The sequence below is a fragment of the Schistocerca americana genome, chromosome 9, assembly GCF_021461395.2.
Source record: "Schistocerca americana isolate TAMUIC-IGC-003095 chromosome 9, iqSchAmer2.1, whole genome shotgun sequence".
Taxonomy (NCBI): domain Eukaryota; kingdom Metazoa; phylum Arthropoda; class Insecta; order Orthoptera; family Acrididae; genus Schistocerca; species Schistocerca americana.
In genome coordinates, this window is record NC_060127.1 from 63,265,143 (window position 1) to 63,282,188 (window position 17,046).

Genomic DNA, 17,046 nt, shown 5'->3' on the forward strand with positions numbered 1-17,046 from the left:
CCAGTTGGTAGGACATGTTCTGAGGCATCAAGGGATCACAAATTTAGCATTGGAAGGCAGCATGGAGGGTAAAAATCGTAGAGGGAGACCAAGAGATGAATACACTAAGCAAATTCAGAAGGATGTAGGTTGCAGTATGTACTGGTAGATGAAGAAGCTTTCACAGGATAGAGTAGCATGGAGAGCTACGTCAAACCAGTCTCAGGACTGAAGACCACAACAACAACAACATGCATGAATGCTTACATTGCTGTTTGCTAGATCATCACAAACTGCAATGAAAGTTTCACAATTCTGAATAATTGAATAGAAAATCCCAGTGAGTTTTGTATAAAGTTTCATATTCAATACAAATACACCAGCTAACTTGCTTAAATGTAAGATCCTATTTGTCTGAAACAGTGATTTGTGCAAAAATGTTAATTACTTCATTATTATGTAAAAGTTTATGTTCCTATCATGTATTTGCAGTAATCTGGTTATGTATCATCTGATACATTTATTACTTCTTACGCCAGTAATTGAAATGTAGCAGTAACTGTGATTGTTTACATTACATAGAAACTACAAAGAGCTTCATAGTACAGTATGCATCCAAGTTTATTGAACCACTAGAGTAGTTTTACTAATTACATTCCAAACTGTTTGTTTGATATAAATAATGCAACTAGAAAACATTTAAAGCACAAAACATAGAAGTCATATTCTGACATGGCAACTTTCAAGGTATTGCAGATTTCCATTGACCTAGTACTGATCTGTTCTTGATGTACTGGCCTTTCCACTATCTTACAGGCTCAATGAGATAAGATGAAACCCAGAAAGAAATAAAAACCATAAGCTTAAAAAATTATTCCTTCATAATAAATTAATTTATTATCTAATTAAGATAGGTTGTTTGCTTCAACTCCCTTAAAATAGTGTGTCCTTATCTTGCACTTCACATGGACTGGATGCTGTGATGGGTCACCAGCTGCAAAGTGGGTAGCAAGGAATGGTATCAGTAATAGCAAGTATGATGTCTTCACCTTCAGTTCATTTATGGCAGAGATTTTATTTGCTTGGGTATTATTCATGTGTAATAACTGCAGGCAAACTACCATTAGCCTCTGAGGAAATGACAATTCATTGAATAAAAGCACAGATTCTGACACAGAAGGTGAGAAACTGCATTTCCCTGTAAGAGAAAAAGATTACTGTAGAAGTACATGTGTGACTACATCATACATGAAAAAATTCCGAATGCTCAGTCTGGAATCAGTGTTGAATCTAACTCCAGAAGTGTGGACTGCTGTTGCTTCTCCCATTGTGTAATAAAAAAATAAAATAAAGTAAATAAAATAAAAAAAGAAAACAATAGTACATCCTACAAGTCAACCTCTTTTTTTAATACGTGTTTACAATCTTGAGTTTTCCCTGATGCACCAAAACTGCTCCAGTGATACCAATCTTTAAGCAGGGAGATAAGCATCTGCCCAAAACTGCTGGCAGCATTTTATTTCCCCCATTTCCTCCGAAGTTTTCAAGTCTCTAATGTACAACTAGATAAATAACTATTTCAAAAAGCATGAGCTCCTCTCTGACAGGCAATTGGGATTCCAGTATGGAAAAAAAAACTACTACTGCTGCCACTAAATTTGTTGCCATGTGTTATCTGCATTTCAGAATAAGGATCTGGTATCTATTGTGCTTTTTGATCTCAGCAAAGCCTTTGATTGTATGTCATTTGACACCCTACTTGCAAAAACAGAATTTTATCATATACACAACCCAACTTTAGCTGTAATTGAGTCATATTTAAGCAACAAGAGACAGTCTGTCTCACTTGAAATTGACACTCTTTGCAGAAGAAAGTTGGGACTGGAGACCTACATTGTTTGGTCTTTGGTCCATTTCTGTTCATCATTGCAATTAATCATTTATCATACCACATAGGAGCTAATTCAGTAGTGTGTCATGCAGATGAGACAGCACTGCAGAATACACACCATGCCACCATAGAATTGCATTTGGCTACACAGGAAAAATTAGAACTAGCAATGAATTGATTTACTTCTTATCAACTCCTTTGTAATCCTGATCGAACAGAGGAACTAATTCTGTGGTTAACTAAAGCTATATAAAGTAATCAGTAAAAATACTAGTCTTTTACACTGATTCAAAATGAAACGAGGAGAACATTTAGCTCTGTCTGCAAGACTGATAGATACAGTCTGTTATGTGAGCCTCGCCGCCCCCTTTTTTTTAACTAATTTGAGCCTGATTTTATTCTGAGAAGCTCAGTAATGTGCGTAAATACCGTAAATGTAAATTTGATTCAAAAAGTACTTGAAGTGAAGTGAAGCACAGATGGACAGCAAGAAACTCTTTAGCGTGCAATCCCTGCATTTAATGAAAATTACTATTTCAGTGATAAAACCAAGTAAAGTATATATAATAGCTGCCAAACATTTGTGTATACAAATTTTCTGAAAGTGAAGAATAGAAATATCTTGTTTTTTGGAAAAGGAGGTGAACTTCATTGTTGACGCTGGCTATCAATCGTCAGAACTGTAAGTGTACAAAGTTCACTAAAACACAGGAAAGGAAATGCATTCTCTATAGTTTTCATTCAATACATAACAACCTCTCATAATTTCTTAATTGCAGTAATTGGATTATATTCTTGTATAATAGTATGGTGCTGAACTCCACTGACCAATTTTTATGCAGCAGGATGTGTAGTTTGAAGGAAGTTTATGTGCTAAGCAATCTCCTTTTCTCACGAAACCAGATTGCTGTTTGATCTTATTTACTTACAACAGTGGTCCCTTAGGTATGAAAAGCTATGAAAACTTGGGCTCAAAGCTATCCACAATATGGCCCAAGTAACTAACAGAGTCGTATTGGAAACCTTAAAGAATAATAACTTCCTCCAAATTATAATACATCACCAACTGGTGCAGAAGCTGATCGTTCAAGGAGACAGTAACCAAAATTCAGCTACCAGTTACAACTTAAAGTAAAAATCTCAATCAAAAATCAATCTCTCTCTCTCCAAACACACATATAAATATTCATATTATTAAGATAAAAATCATTTTATAAGTCACCAATGAGTATCTGAAAGTGACATATTATGGTCTATTTCAGTCTTACATTTCCTGCAGCATACTGATATTGGGACATATCTATGTCAACAAAAATCTGAAAAAAAAATGAAGACAATAATAACAATTATGTGCAAAGTGAAACCTGAGGAACACTGCCAACCTTTGTTTATTGAGTTCAAGGTATTGACAATTGTAAACTTATACAGGTGCACAGCATTGCTTTATGTGAAAAGAAACTTAAATGTATTTGACAGCAGAGAGAATATACACTTCCACAACACTAGAGGCAAACTGTAGATCAATGCACCAAGACTGCACTGACAGACAGCAAATTCACATAAAATACCATTCTTAAAACTTTCTCCCTCATTGGGATCCCATCTTCCCTGAAACAACTCACATCCATGTCCACATTCTGATGCATCTGTGGCCAGTTTAAGGGTTGGTGCATTTTAGGATGACTCAAGAATTTAGCTATCAACTGAGCCTGCTTAAAATTGTAAAATGCCCCCACTGTGCTGCCACCCCAAAGTTTCTTAAATTCACTTTCCATTTTATCTTTCTCTGCATTAGGATGAGATGTGCTGATGGATGATTCAATCTTCTCTTGTACTTTATGTTCAATTAAATCACTTATGTGCCTCTCCAAACTAGCAAAGATAGAGCCTGAAAGAACACTAACATCCAAATTGCTGCTTTGCTCCTACACTTTTAACCTTACTTGTGTGTCTGAGATTTGTCCACGTACTGCTTTCAACTCCTGTTCAGTTATTTCTTTTAATTGTTTAAGTCCCTAAATTGCTCCATCATTTCATTGAGTGCTAAATTACACTGTTTAATTGCCTCAGAATATAACTCCTCTGTTAAGGTAAAAAGAATCATTTGTAATTGAGATATTTTATTATTAATCTCCAATTTTCCTTATGTGACTCATTGATGTGACACTGAATTTTGGTATCTGTTGTTTGTATTTAATTTTTTAATTCTAATGTACTACTCTCTATACTAGCATTAGCAGTGTCTAATCTCATGCCCAGTTTCTTCAATCCTTTATATTGCTACTCAATTTCTCACTAAAATTTTTAAACCACTCTATTACCATTCATCTTTATGCCTCTCATAACTATGGACATATAATAACTACAATAATGTTTGTGTAGTTAAAACTATCTTAACACTGTAACAGTTCAGGCCCTGAAGCTGTATTACAACATCAAACCTTGGTTGTCAATCCACTTGGAGTATACCTCACAATGCAAACACCACTGCCAAAAAGAATTCAAAACTACTCAACTTGGATTTTATACAGCACACCAAATTTTTCTTGCATGGCTCACTACGTTGATATCCTGATGGGCAGCTGGATAAATGTGATAATCGGACTGCACTATTGAAGGAAGGTGAGTGCAACAGTTGTAGATACCACTGTTGAAGGTTGACGAACCACAAATGTGATATGCAGTAGCTGCTGTAAAATCATCATGGGACTGGTGACACAACTGAAGCCTCCATAAGTCCTATTCAATGATCTATTTCATGTACTAATTAATTTATTCTTCAGCATACTTGTAGTCAATAGATCTAATGATTGTTCAATGACTATTCAAATCCTCTCAAAATTCCTAAGTTTCAGTGCTGTCAGTTGCTTTTGCACTGCAGCATAATCTTGGCTGTTGACCCCCATTGCTAAGCACAACAGCTATTTATTTACTAAAGATTCTTCCAATAAAAACTGTTAATTTTTTCTTCTCATCAGATTCTCATCTCACCTTTCCAGCACTGGGTTGCCAAGATGAAACATTCTACCCAGTCCACATGTTATGTGATGTACTATGCATGTAAATAAATTTCTGGTCTCAGTTGTCTAATAACTCTGACCTCCTATGTTTAAAATTCACAGTTCAGAATAGTTGTGTATTTTGTTGATATAGACTTCATATCTCTCTGCACCTCCTTCTGTGCTGGAAACTGAAAAGGTCTCTCACAAGTTCTGTTCTTACAAGAAATTGTATGAGTCTTTTTCTTTAACATCAACATATTGACTGATTCATTACAGTACTTGAACACCTCATACAATACTTCAGAACTGTATCAGTTACAATTTCATTTGATATTAACTGACATTCATTCTCACATGAATGACAACTATCAGAAAAGTGACATCCAAAATTGCTTCTGATTTTTTCATGCCATTGGAGTGATTGTCATAGGAGTTCTTCCTGCAGGATATGCATCATATCTCTGAGGCAAGATCCAATGCCATGGAATAAACAGTCCAAAAGGCAGATAGTTCAAAATGTGGTGTGTGTGCTACTGTCATCCCTGCTTACAGATACACTGTTTCCGTCCACTCCAGAATACCTCCACATTAAGAAATCAAACTTGAAAATGGCATATTATACTAGCTCACTACTTAAACGCCAAAATTCTGACCAGGCACTATGAACCAGATGACCGTGGGCATTTTGCTGCATGCATGTTACTGTTGACACCTGCAAATAATATAATAGATATAACCTTCTGAAGAGGGGCACAAAGTGTCCAAAATTAGTAAAGAAATTAAATGCCTTTTATGCAATTGGTTATTCATTATTTCTTTATATACAATTAAAGTTGCTGAGGATGGATAAATTACCAAACTTAAATACAGCTTTTATGGTGGTGATTATATTCATCAGTTCAGTAAATGCCATGCATATCACCAAGGTGATATGTTACACCACATGGTATATTTAGTTTCTAAACCTATTCCACTCTGAGTTGTCAATTGTTAATGAAGATTTGAATAAAACTGGTAACTACCAATTGTAATTGAGCACTGAATGGTCAAGCAACACTTAGATCAAGTCAGTATGTCTCAAATTCTCAATTTCATTTGAGATGCTTTGACAGAACAGCAACTTAAAGAAGATTACACAGATTATTTAGAATTAACTGTGATATTTTGTAGCAAAACTGGCATATCCGGTTCCATGGAGATATCAACTAGAGCAGTGGTCGTCAAACATTTTTGCTCAAGAGCTAATACTGACAGTGTGTGGCACACAAAAGGCTGCATATGTCTCAATCTTATTAAGTTGGCCAACCTCCTAGTACTTATCGTTAAAAGTCAGCACCATTTGGAATGTTTTGTGTCGACTGTTCTCTGTTTCAGATTTCTGCTACCCTCAATGATCTAACAGATGTGACACTACAGTTTCATGGTGAAATGTCATTGGTTTTACTGTGGGTGTGATGACTTTGATTAATAATAATGTTCATACTTATCTACAGGGTGCGTCAAAAAAGTGTATACACACTTTGAAGCGTCATAGAAAATTTATTTCCCGTTCTAAAATTAAAATTTCTGGAAATGGAAAGCTTAAAGTCCAATTGGAAAAATAAATGTACTTTGCAAATGTGATTAATGTTAAACTGGTGGCTTTCAGCATCAATACATTTCTGAGTACGAGTCACCACTGATTCCGTACATCATACCAAAGTGTCCAATGAGATTTCTGCACACACCGCCTGAATCTCATTCCAAAGTGTGCCCAGGTTACGTGGTTTAGCTTTGTACACCTCATGTTTCACTGTGCCCCATAAGAAGAAATCCAGGGCGTGAGGTCCGGAGAGTGCGCAGCAAACTTGATTGGTCCCCTGCGTCCTATCCACTGGCCTGGCACTTTGTGATCCAGGTATGCTTGTACGTCCCTATGATAGTGTGACGGGGTGCCATCTTGTTGGAAATAAAACTCATCATTACCGTGTAATGCACAAATGGCACGGAATATGGAGTCAGCAAGCATTGTTAGGTATGTTTCTCCAGTAACTACCTTCAAAGCGGAAAGGCCCAATGAAAACAAATCTTACCACACATTTTCGCCAGGCAAATTCACAGCCTTTTCAACTGTAATGTGAAGATTATCTTCAGCTCAGTACACACAATTGTGCCTATTGACAGTTCCATTGAGTTTGAATTGGGCTTCATCCGACAAAGTTATGCTATCCATAAATCCTAGTTCACGTCTCACCATCTCCTGAACCCATTCACAAAATTCTAACCTTCGATCTGGATCGTCGTCACTTAGCTGTTGCACCAGCCTTGGAATGTACACACAAAACTTGCCTTTCTTCAGAATGCATTGCACACTACTAGCACTTACATTACTCTCATGTGCCGCTTGCCTTGAAGATTTTTGAGGCGAACACTGAAACAGTTCCAAGACCGCAGTCGTGGAATCACCACTTGTAGCTGTACGAGGTCGCCGTGATCGACCTTTATGCACATCACACACTGTTCCGTGAATTTCAGATTTGTCTCATATACGTGTAATTGTTAATCTTGAAGGTGGTTCTGTACCATACTCACTTCTCCACTGTCTTCGAACCGCAGCTACATTCTCAAACTTCCAGTACCACTTAATTATCTGTTTCTGCGCTTCAAAGCTCAAACGCATGTCCGCCATGTTGCAGTTACTTCCTTGCCACTGCTGCCACCTGTTAAAGAAATATAACATCACTTTCTCACAGATATTTAACCTTGTAGAATGGGAAATAAATTGTCTATGACAGTTCAAAGTGTGTATACATTTTTTTGACACACCTTGTATTTTTAAATGCACTGTTGAATATGAAACACCATCATAGAAGTTTGATATATGATTTTAATGCCTTTCTTCTACTCACTGCATTGTATTACACCCCCTTTAATTAATCAAATGCTCCTTGCTACATATTTGAAGATGACCCTACCTGTAATGTTACTTCTCTGTCAAAATTTATACAGTAGCAGCTGAGCGGTATGGCAGTATGAGTTGCACATGCCCTTGAGCTGTCAGTACTGGAAAATAAAAAGTAAGACATTCCCCCTCTCACATCATCTAACCTCCTAGTGGCCATGCTACTAATCCCTTTGCCATTGAGGTAAGCAGCCAACTTTACTTAGCTGACGGTCGAATTCGCCAACCCCAATTAAAATTAAGCACATCTCAAAATACTACTGTTGCTGTAAGTATTTTTGTTTGTTATTGTACAGGAAAACTACACCCCTAAGAACTGATGTTAGCTGACTTGAAGTTAGTTGACATTTTTGGATTTGGTTGTTAGTTGCTAGATGCATGTTAATATAAAGTACTGGTAGGTAGGACAGCTTGGCTGTGGAAGTGGAAGGGTAGCCCACAACATAGACAACAGTATTCACAATTACAAGCACCCAAGCTTTAATGATCTTCCAGCAATAAAGGCTCTTAACAAGTCTCAATTGAGCAAGGACATAAACTTGGTTACAAACATACGTTAACCTTCAACCAGTGAATAACACCAATAAAGAATTACCAATCAATAAAACATAGATAAAGGACTGCTTTACAAGAATGCTTAAATTAAGTACAATCATGAAAGCTAAGTTTCATTATTTCAAAAATAAAAATTGGTAAATATCTATCACATGGATTCCAAGTCACAAAAGGATTACGTCAAGGATGTAGCATCTCACCTACATTGTATAAAATATATACAGAAGTAACTTTACAGAATTGGAAGAAAAAATGTCACGCTATGGGAATACCAATAAATGATAGAACAATATACTCGTTACAATTTGCAGATGACCAACTGATTATAGCCCAAGACTGTGAGGACATAGAGTATATGACCAGAAAATTGATTCAAGAATATAAAAAATCAGGTCTAAATGTAAACATGAATAAAACAAAGTACATGGTAATTGGTGGAGTGAATGGAGACTTAATATTAGAAGAAGGGATGGGAACAATAACAGCTACTGAGGAATATAAATATTTAGGTGTGAAAATTACAAATGATGGGAAACAGGACAAAGAAATTAGATCAAGAATAAATTCTGGAAAGACAACAATCTCTTTATTGAAAGGAATTCTCTGGGACAAACACATAACAACTGATAACAAAATAAGAATTTTTAAAACAATAGTTAGGAGCATTATTACATATGGTTCAGAAGTGTGGACAACAAAATGGCAACTGAAATCAAAATTATTAGCCACAGAAATGGATTTCTGGAGACGTTCAGCAAGAATATCAAGACGAGAAAGAATAAGAAATGAAGTAATCAGAGACAAGATGAAATGTAAAAATTCAATTATTGATTTCATTGAGCACAAACAACTTAAATGGTATGGACACATCAGACGAATGGAACAGGAAAGGCTACCAAAATGCATAATCGACTGCGTACCAATTGGAAGAAGAAAAAGGGGACGACCACCTGATACATGGATACAGGGAGTTCAGTCAGCAATGAGGAAGAACAACATTCCTGAAGATTTATGGACAAATAGAGAAGAGTGGAGAACAATAATTAGTGACTTACTGTAATCTAGAATAGGTGCTGGAAAAATGTACTCACATTGTAAATCCAGAATAATAATAATGAAAGCTAAGTTACAAATTTTATGTTAAGCTTCAACAGGTGAATAACCCCAATAAAGAACTCTCATTTAAATAAAACAGATTGGAAAATGCCTTACCAAAATGTTTGAATTGTGTAAAATCATGAAAAGCTCATTTACAACTTTTCTCACAAACTACTTAGGAATTTAAAATAAACAAATTTGATCCGTTTAATCAGAAGGTAACTGCCAAGTCCAAGTGACCGAAGCCGCTCAGAGCGGACGACCGCCCCAATGCTGGTCATCAACCGACACCGTCACGGCCTAGTGGCCACCGTGCTAAAACAGACTAACGTTTTGGTAAGCGACCGACAACAACACAGGAGTAACAGTGACTGAAAGTCTGCGTACGGCTCACAAAACACGGGAGACCCTGAAACAGGAGCAGGCACAGCTGACTAGCAGCCATATAACCGCGAGCAACCAAATCTCACGCCGCCCGTACTAACACGGGAAATGATAGCGAGCGACAAGACGCAACACGCAAAGCAGCAACCGTGCCTACCCCTCGACCACAGAATGTGCCTTGTTTCCTTGTCTATGGTAATACATTTGAAGTACACAAGAAACGATTTAATAATGACATTAGTTCAACGCAAGATCAGTTAACAGTTAAGTCCAGTAAAGATTTTCCTTCAAACCAACTTCCGGACCGCAGGCGGAAATTAATAAACTTGGCATAAGTTTTCACCAGACCGGTAAACAAGAAATCAAATTAAACAGTAGCCAAAATACAGTCATGATACGCAAGCCCTTCAAGACCTTGCTACCTTACTCACAGTTATCATTAACGGTGAAACATACACAAATGAATGACAAGAAATTCACCATTGAAAGCAAAAAACAACACACCACAAATGTTAAATTAATTTGCAGATGATCCAGTCACAGTTTCACAAGATTAGGGCTAACCTCACTCGGCAGCAATACATTTGTGTGCGTGATAACTAGGTTGCCCAAACAGGACTCCAAAACCCAAAACAGGTCACATGTTAGCTGTCTTATTCTCGGATACTAGGCACCACCTGGCTAAGATAATCACGACAATAAAAAAAAGTCTCTGAAATTACAGCTGCCTGCAGCAAAACAAATGAGTCAGGGTGCATGAACGTAAAGCACAAGCCACTGTTCCAGCCGGAACGTAACCTTTTCAATGCACATATGGACAGAACAACACATGTGGGCATAAAGGGAGAAGCAGATGCATACCAAGCAAACTATACTGCACCAAAATACGACAGATGTCATGTCCACAAACCGGAGAACTGCTCCCGGAGCTGGTGTCTGCTCGCTGGACTGCCGCACCTCTCTGTCCCCCGGAAAACGATGCTGACTGCCGCCTTGCTCAACGTTCCCTTCTTGGCCGTGCACAACAACTCTTCTCTTGTCACCTCAGAGTGCGGCCGCAATGTCCGTTCTCCCCTGCTGTCCGCCCCAGACTCCCATACTCGTACTCACTCGCCCGTTAGGGCTCCCTCCGACAGGAGGCGCTCGCGATCACACATAGTGCCAACCTCAACCAGAGGAGTAATCGATAGCGTCTTGCGCCCGAGAGCCATGCCATGGCTCAAGCAGGCCACACAAATACTTGATTCGGCCCACATGCAGCCTTTGGGTCTCAGTTTGATTATTGCTACACTAGAGAGACACACAGGCAGTCTCAATAGAACGGGTTTATTTCTTGAATACAACTTTAACAAAGTCCACAATGTATTATGGAAGTAAAGTCTCTTCAAGTCTGAAATTAAACAGAGTTCTTCCACAAGTGAAAAATAAATAATAGTTCTCCAGTGGGAAACAAAATTAAAGTTCAATCAACAAGCGAAAATAATCATTTGATAAGTGAGAGTACAACACTCTTTAAAGGTGTGCTAAATCTTAGTCTGAATAAAGTTAAAATATAACATAAAGGAAGTTTCTTAAATCTTGGGTTTGAAAATAAAGTCTGCACACTAGCTTAAGTCACAGAAGTAAACTTTCAAAATACGAGTATCTTAGAGTTCTGATGGTCAAACAGTATAGAAAATTTATAAGTCTGGCAAGGATAGAAGCACAAAGTAAAGTCTTGGCACTATCTTGTCAGTGAAGTAAAAACAGTAGAAATTATGCCAAGTCCCAGCTAGCCAGTAACACTTAAGAGTGTAGGTGGAGGAGGTGGCATGCTGTCCTGGAAGATAGTGGCCGAGTCCGCAGCGACGCGTTGCTGAAATCTTATTGTCGGTTGCTCACTGCAATGGAAGGGGCTTGCCAAGCTGTGCACCATCCTAAGTAGCTGCCTCATGGTAGGATACGTGCAGGCCTATTTTTGTCATGTGGCACAGTGGGTGCGGGAAGATGTGCAATAGAGTATATCGATGACTTCTACTGTCACCGTGCGTGCTGCCTGGAGGCCTGGCCAGAATGTTGTTGTTGCCATCTGCCAGTCTGGTGGCAGAGTTGCAGAACTCAGATTTCCCACGGTGTTTGTGCCATAGGAGCAAAGCTCACGGCAACGTATAGTACTTAGACGTTGTGGCGTCCTGTCATTATTGCCTAATGAATAGGGTGCCATTGCAAATACATCATTTCATAGATTATCTTCAGGGTCTATCCATCGCACAGTTATTTATTACATGAAAATATTTACATTCCACGACGAATTTTAAATATTAAGGAGATGGGACCTGGATAAACTGACTAAACCAGAGGTTGTACAGAGTTTCAGGGAGAGCATAAGGGAACAATTGACAGGAACGGGGGAAAGAAATACAGTAGAAGAAGAATGGGTAGCTCTGAGGGATGGAGTAGTGAAGGCAGCAGAGGATCAAGTAGGTAAATAGACGAGGGCTAGTAGTAATCCTTGGGTAACAGAAGAAATGTTGAATTTAATTGATGAAACGAGAAAATATAAGAATGCAGTAAATGAAGCAGGCAAAAAGGAATACAAACCTCTCAAAAATGAGATCGACAGAAAGTGCAAAATGGCTAAGCAGAGATGGCTAGAGGACAAATGTAAGGATGTAGAGGCTTATCTCACTAGGGGTAAGATAGATAATGCTTACAAGAAACTTAAAGAGACCTTTGTAGAAATGAGAACCACTTGCATGAATATCAAGAGCTCACAGGGAAACCCAGTTTTAAGCAAAGAAGCGAAAGCAGAAAGGTGGAAGGAGTATATAGAGGATCTATACAAGGGCGATGTACTTGAGGACAATATTATAGAAATGGAAGAGGATGTAGATGAAGATGAAATGGGAGATATGATACTGCGTGAAGAGTTTGACAGAGCAATGAAAGACCCAAATCAAAACAAGGCCCCGGGAGTAGACAACATTCCATTAGAACTACTGACAGCCTTGGGAGAGCCAGCCCTGACAAAACTCTACCATCTGGTGAGCAAGATGTATGAGACAGGTGAAATACCCTCAGACTTCAAGAAGAATATAATAATTCCAATCCCAAAGAAGCAGGTGTTGACAGATGTGAAAATTACCGAACTATCAGTTTAATAAGTTACAGCTGCAAAATACTAATGAAAAAACTTTACAGATGAATGGAAAAATTGGTAGAAGTTGACCTCGAGGAAGATCAATTTGGATTCCGTAGAAATGTTGGAACATGTGAGGCAATACTGACCTTAAGACTTACCTTAGAAGAAAGATTAAGGAAAGGCAAACCTACGTTTCTAGCATTTGTAGACTAAGAGAAAGCTTTTGACGATGTTGACCGGAATACTCTCTTTCAAATACTGAAGGTGGCAGGGGCAAAATACAGGGAGCAAAAGGCTATTTACAATTTGTACAGAAACCAGATGCCAGTTATAAGAGTCGAGGTGCATCAAAGGGAAGCAGTGGTTGGGAAGGGAGTGAGACAGGGCTGTAGCCTCTCCCCTATGTTATTCCATCTGTATATTGAGCAAGCAGTAAAGGGAACAAAAGAAAAGTTTGTAGTAGGTATTAAAATCCATGGAGAAGAAATAAAAACTTTGAGGTTCACCGATGACATTGTAATTCTGTCAGAGACAGCAAATGACTTGGAAGAGCAGTTGAATGGAATGGACAGTGTCTTGAAAGGAGGATATAAGATGAACATCAACAAAAGCAAAATGAGGATAATGGAAGGTAGTCGAATTAAGTCAGATGATGCTGAGGGAATTAGATTAGGAAAAGAGACACTTAAAGTAGTAAAGGAGTTTTGCTATTTGGGGAGCAAAATAACTGATAATGGTCGAAGTAGAGATGATATAAAATGTAGACTGGCAACGGCAAGGAAAGTGTTTCTGAAGAAGAGAAATTTGTTGACATCGAGTATAGATTTAAGTATCAGGAAGTTGTTTCTGACAAGAAGAGAATAAAAGCTTTTAAAATGTGGTGCTACAGAAGAATGCTGAAGATTAGATGAGTAGATCACATAACTAATGAGAAGGTATTGAATAGAATTGGGGAGAAGAGGAGTTTGTGGCACAACTTGACAAGAAGAAGGGACCATTTGGTAGGACTTGTTCTGAGGCATCAAGGGATCACAAATTTAGCATTGGAGGGCAGTGTGGAGGGTAAAAATTGTAGAGGGAGACCAAGAGATGAATACACTAAGCAGATTCAGAAGGATGTAAGTTGCAGTAAGTACTGGGAGATGAAGAAGCTTGCACAGGATAGAGTAGCACGGGGAGCTGCATCAAACCAGTCTCAGGACTGAAGACCACAACAACAACACCCACTAAGAGAAAGTGCAGTATGTGATATTTAATATTTTCCTTATGTTTGTGTTTGCATATGTTGAACTACAAAGTGTACCCTTTCTGCAGCCAAACAACCATGTCTGGCGTCCAGCATGTCATCAAAACTATAAATACATGGTTGTCGATCGTACACTCTTGCATGTGCGTGAAGTATTGTTACAGTACAGATGCTGTTTCCTTAGTCCGTCACCTCAACCCTAAGCTTTGTATATAAAAATCAAAGAAGTCAATAGAGTGCATTGTGAGATGGATGCATCAAATGAAACTACTGAAGGTGTTCAAATCAAGAAAATTATTAATAATGTAATTGAACTGACTGATTCTACAAAAAGAGCAGAGATTTAATTTGACAGACAAGTTCTTCTAGACAGATCCTTCATATGAGCATGAAAATTGTGTTTTTCAGAAAGTGTGTAACTATTACTAAGCTGAGAGTCATATATGTTCAGCCAATGGAGGTGTTGAGCACTGAGGTCCATAATAAATTCTACAAAAAATGAGGAAGAAAAGCAGTATTGTGTGCTCCAGGTTGTATCTGGTAGTTTCTGTATGTTTTCATGACAAGCAAAGGAGAATTCATCAAAGAATAAGAATTTTTAAAAGAAAATGTGATTGTTGCAATGTTACGAATGTTATAGATACACATAGTTGTGTTTGCACTGTATTATAGAAGTTTATACAACATGTATGTAGCATCTCAGATTCTTCCAATCTGTTGTGTTTTTTCTACTTCCAAAACTAACTAGTTTTTTTGTTTGCTAATTTTTATCTTTTTTTCAATACATTTATCTATTGGCATGTGACACTCACATAAAAATCTCAAGCTGTTATGTAGACTTCCTTTCACTTGAGTTTATTGTTCAGGATATTATTTTAGTTGTTATGCTTACATTGACATAAATAGAATACATTAAGGTACTCATAATCTGAAAATAATTAATTGATATCCATCCTAAAATTCAAAACATGCAAAACCTTATGAATTAATGTCTCAAATGCAAGAAAGATGAGCTACACCATTTGAAATATAAGCATTCCAACTTACCAGTAACACATCTTAAATTATCTGAAACCAGTCATGTTCTGAAATAATTAAACTTAAAGTTCTGAGTATCTACCAATTTCAAGGGACTCGGTTTCAATTCCCGGCTGGGGCAGGAGATTTTCTCCTCTCAGGGACTGGTTGTTGTGTTGTCCTCACCATCATTTCATCCCCATCTCCAATGCACAAGTCGCCCAATGTGGCATCGAATGCAATAAGTACTTGCCCTCAGCAGCCGAACTTCCCTGAATGGGGGACTCCCAGCCCACAATGCCGTAGGCTAATTTTCATTTCATTTCAGATTCTGTTTTAACCACTGTTAGAGTCTGACTTTCGACTAAATGCTTTTGTTACTTTAATTTTTCTGTACAGTATGATGTACAGTAATAATTAATTAACTCATTAATTAATAATTTCATGCAATTTATGCAAATATGCAATATCACACTCATACATGGTATCCACATCACGTACGAATAACGGTGTTCATATATTTTTCTAAACTTCTAATCACCAACATTTTTATAGCCAAAAATCTCATTAGTTCAGATAAATCATCCAAAACAGTAAAACCTGGCCTAGCCAATTTTCAAAGCATAATATAGTTTACAAAATAAGAATTTATTCTTACACCCATCTATAAGTAGTTGAATGTCATCCAGGTCTGCAGTTAGAAAGCCCGTGAGTAAGACTTCTGTCTACCCAGTGCAAAAATTGTAATATGGGAGTGCAGAGGAGAATAAGATTTGACAATATTAGACAATGTTCAAGAACAACTAATGTGCATTGGTTGGTTGGTTAGCTGGGAGAAAGCTGTGTTCCCTGGAGGCCTAAAGAAATCACCAAGGCTGTAGGCTATGTGGAGAAGTTGTCTCTGTTTCTAAAATATGTCTAAAAATCCAGTGCAACTACAAAATTTTTAAAAGACTTATTAAAACAAAAAATCTGTCTGAGAAAATTATAAAATTATGTGTCAGTATTACTAACCAGTACTTTTTATTTATTCATTCATTCATTCACGGACAAATTTCTTCGCGTGGGTGTCATCATTATACATATACACAGTGATTTTTATTAATGTTTGAAAACCCCAAAGCAACATAGATGATGGTGTGACTAGTAATTTAATACAAGACACATGGGGCCACAAATGGGAAATGCCTCATAAGTGGATGACAAATGTTGAAGATATGATGTCACCAGATGACGTACCTTACCACACACGCAGTGACTGGGCTTATCGATCCTACACTTGCTACAAGTGGGTACTGTTGCACATCACTCTGCTAGATTACTCATTTTTCAAACATCTTTTGTAAATGTGATTTGTTGTAAAATTAGAAGTTACAAAATTATTATTCTCACTGCAACCAAGCAAAAACTGTTCTTATTTTGTGTTTCTTTCCTTTTGACCCCTCCTTTGTTTGTTTATGGACTTTATTTAGAAAAGAAAACACAGTTTGTTTACTGGTAGTGACAGTTCAGAAGCTTATAGTCATTTATTTGTGATGCAATTCGTTATGTATTTGCTGTACTGTACTTTGCAACAAACCAGTGGAGACTGTAAGACCATGAATAAAATAGTAAATGCTACCTCAATGTAAACACATAATTGTGTTAGGCAATGTAGAAAAATATTGCCTGCCACACGCAAGACTCGAACCCTGAGCCCCATATGCTAAAGTTGGGCAGGTAAGCCCAGAGTCACAGTGACATATACATGCTATTTTGTCACTGACCTACACAAGGCCAGATCAAAGGAACAGAAAGAACCTAATTCAGGCA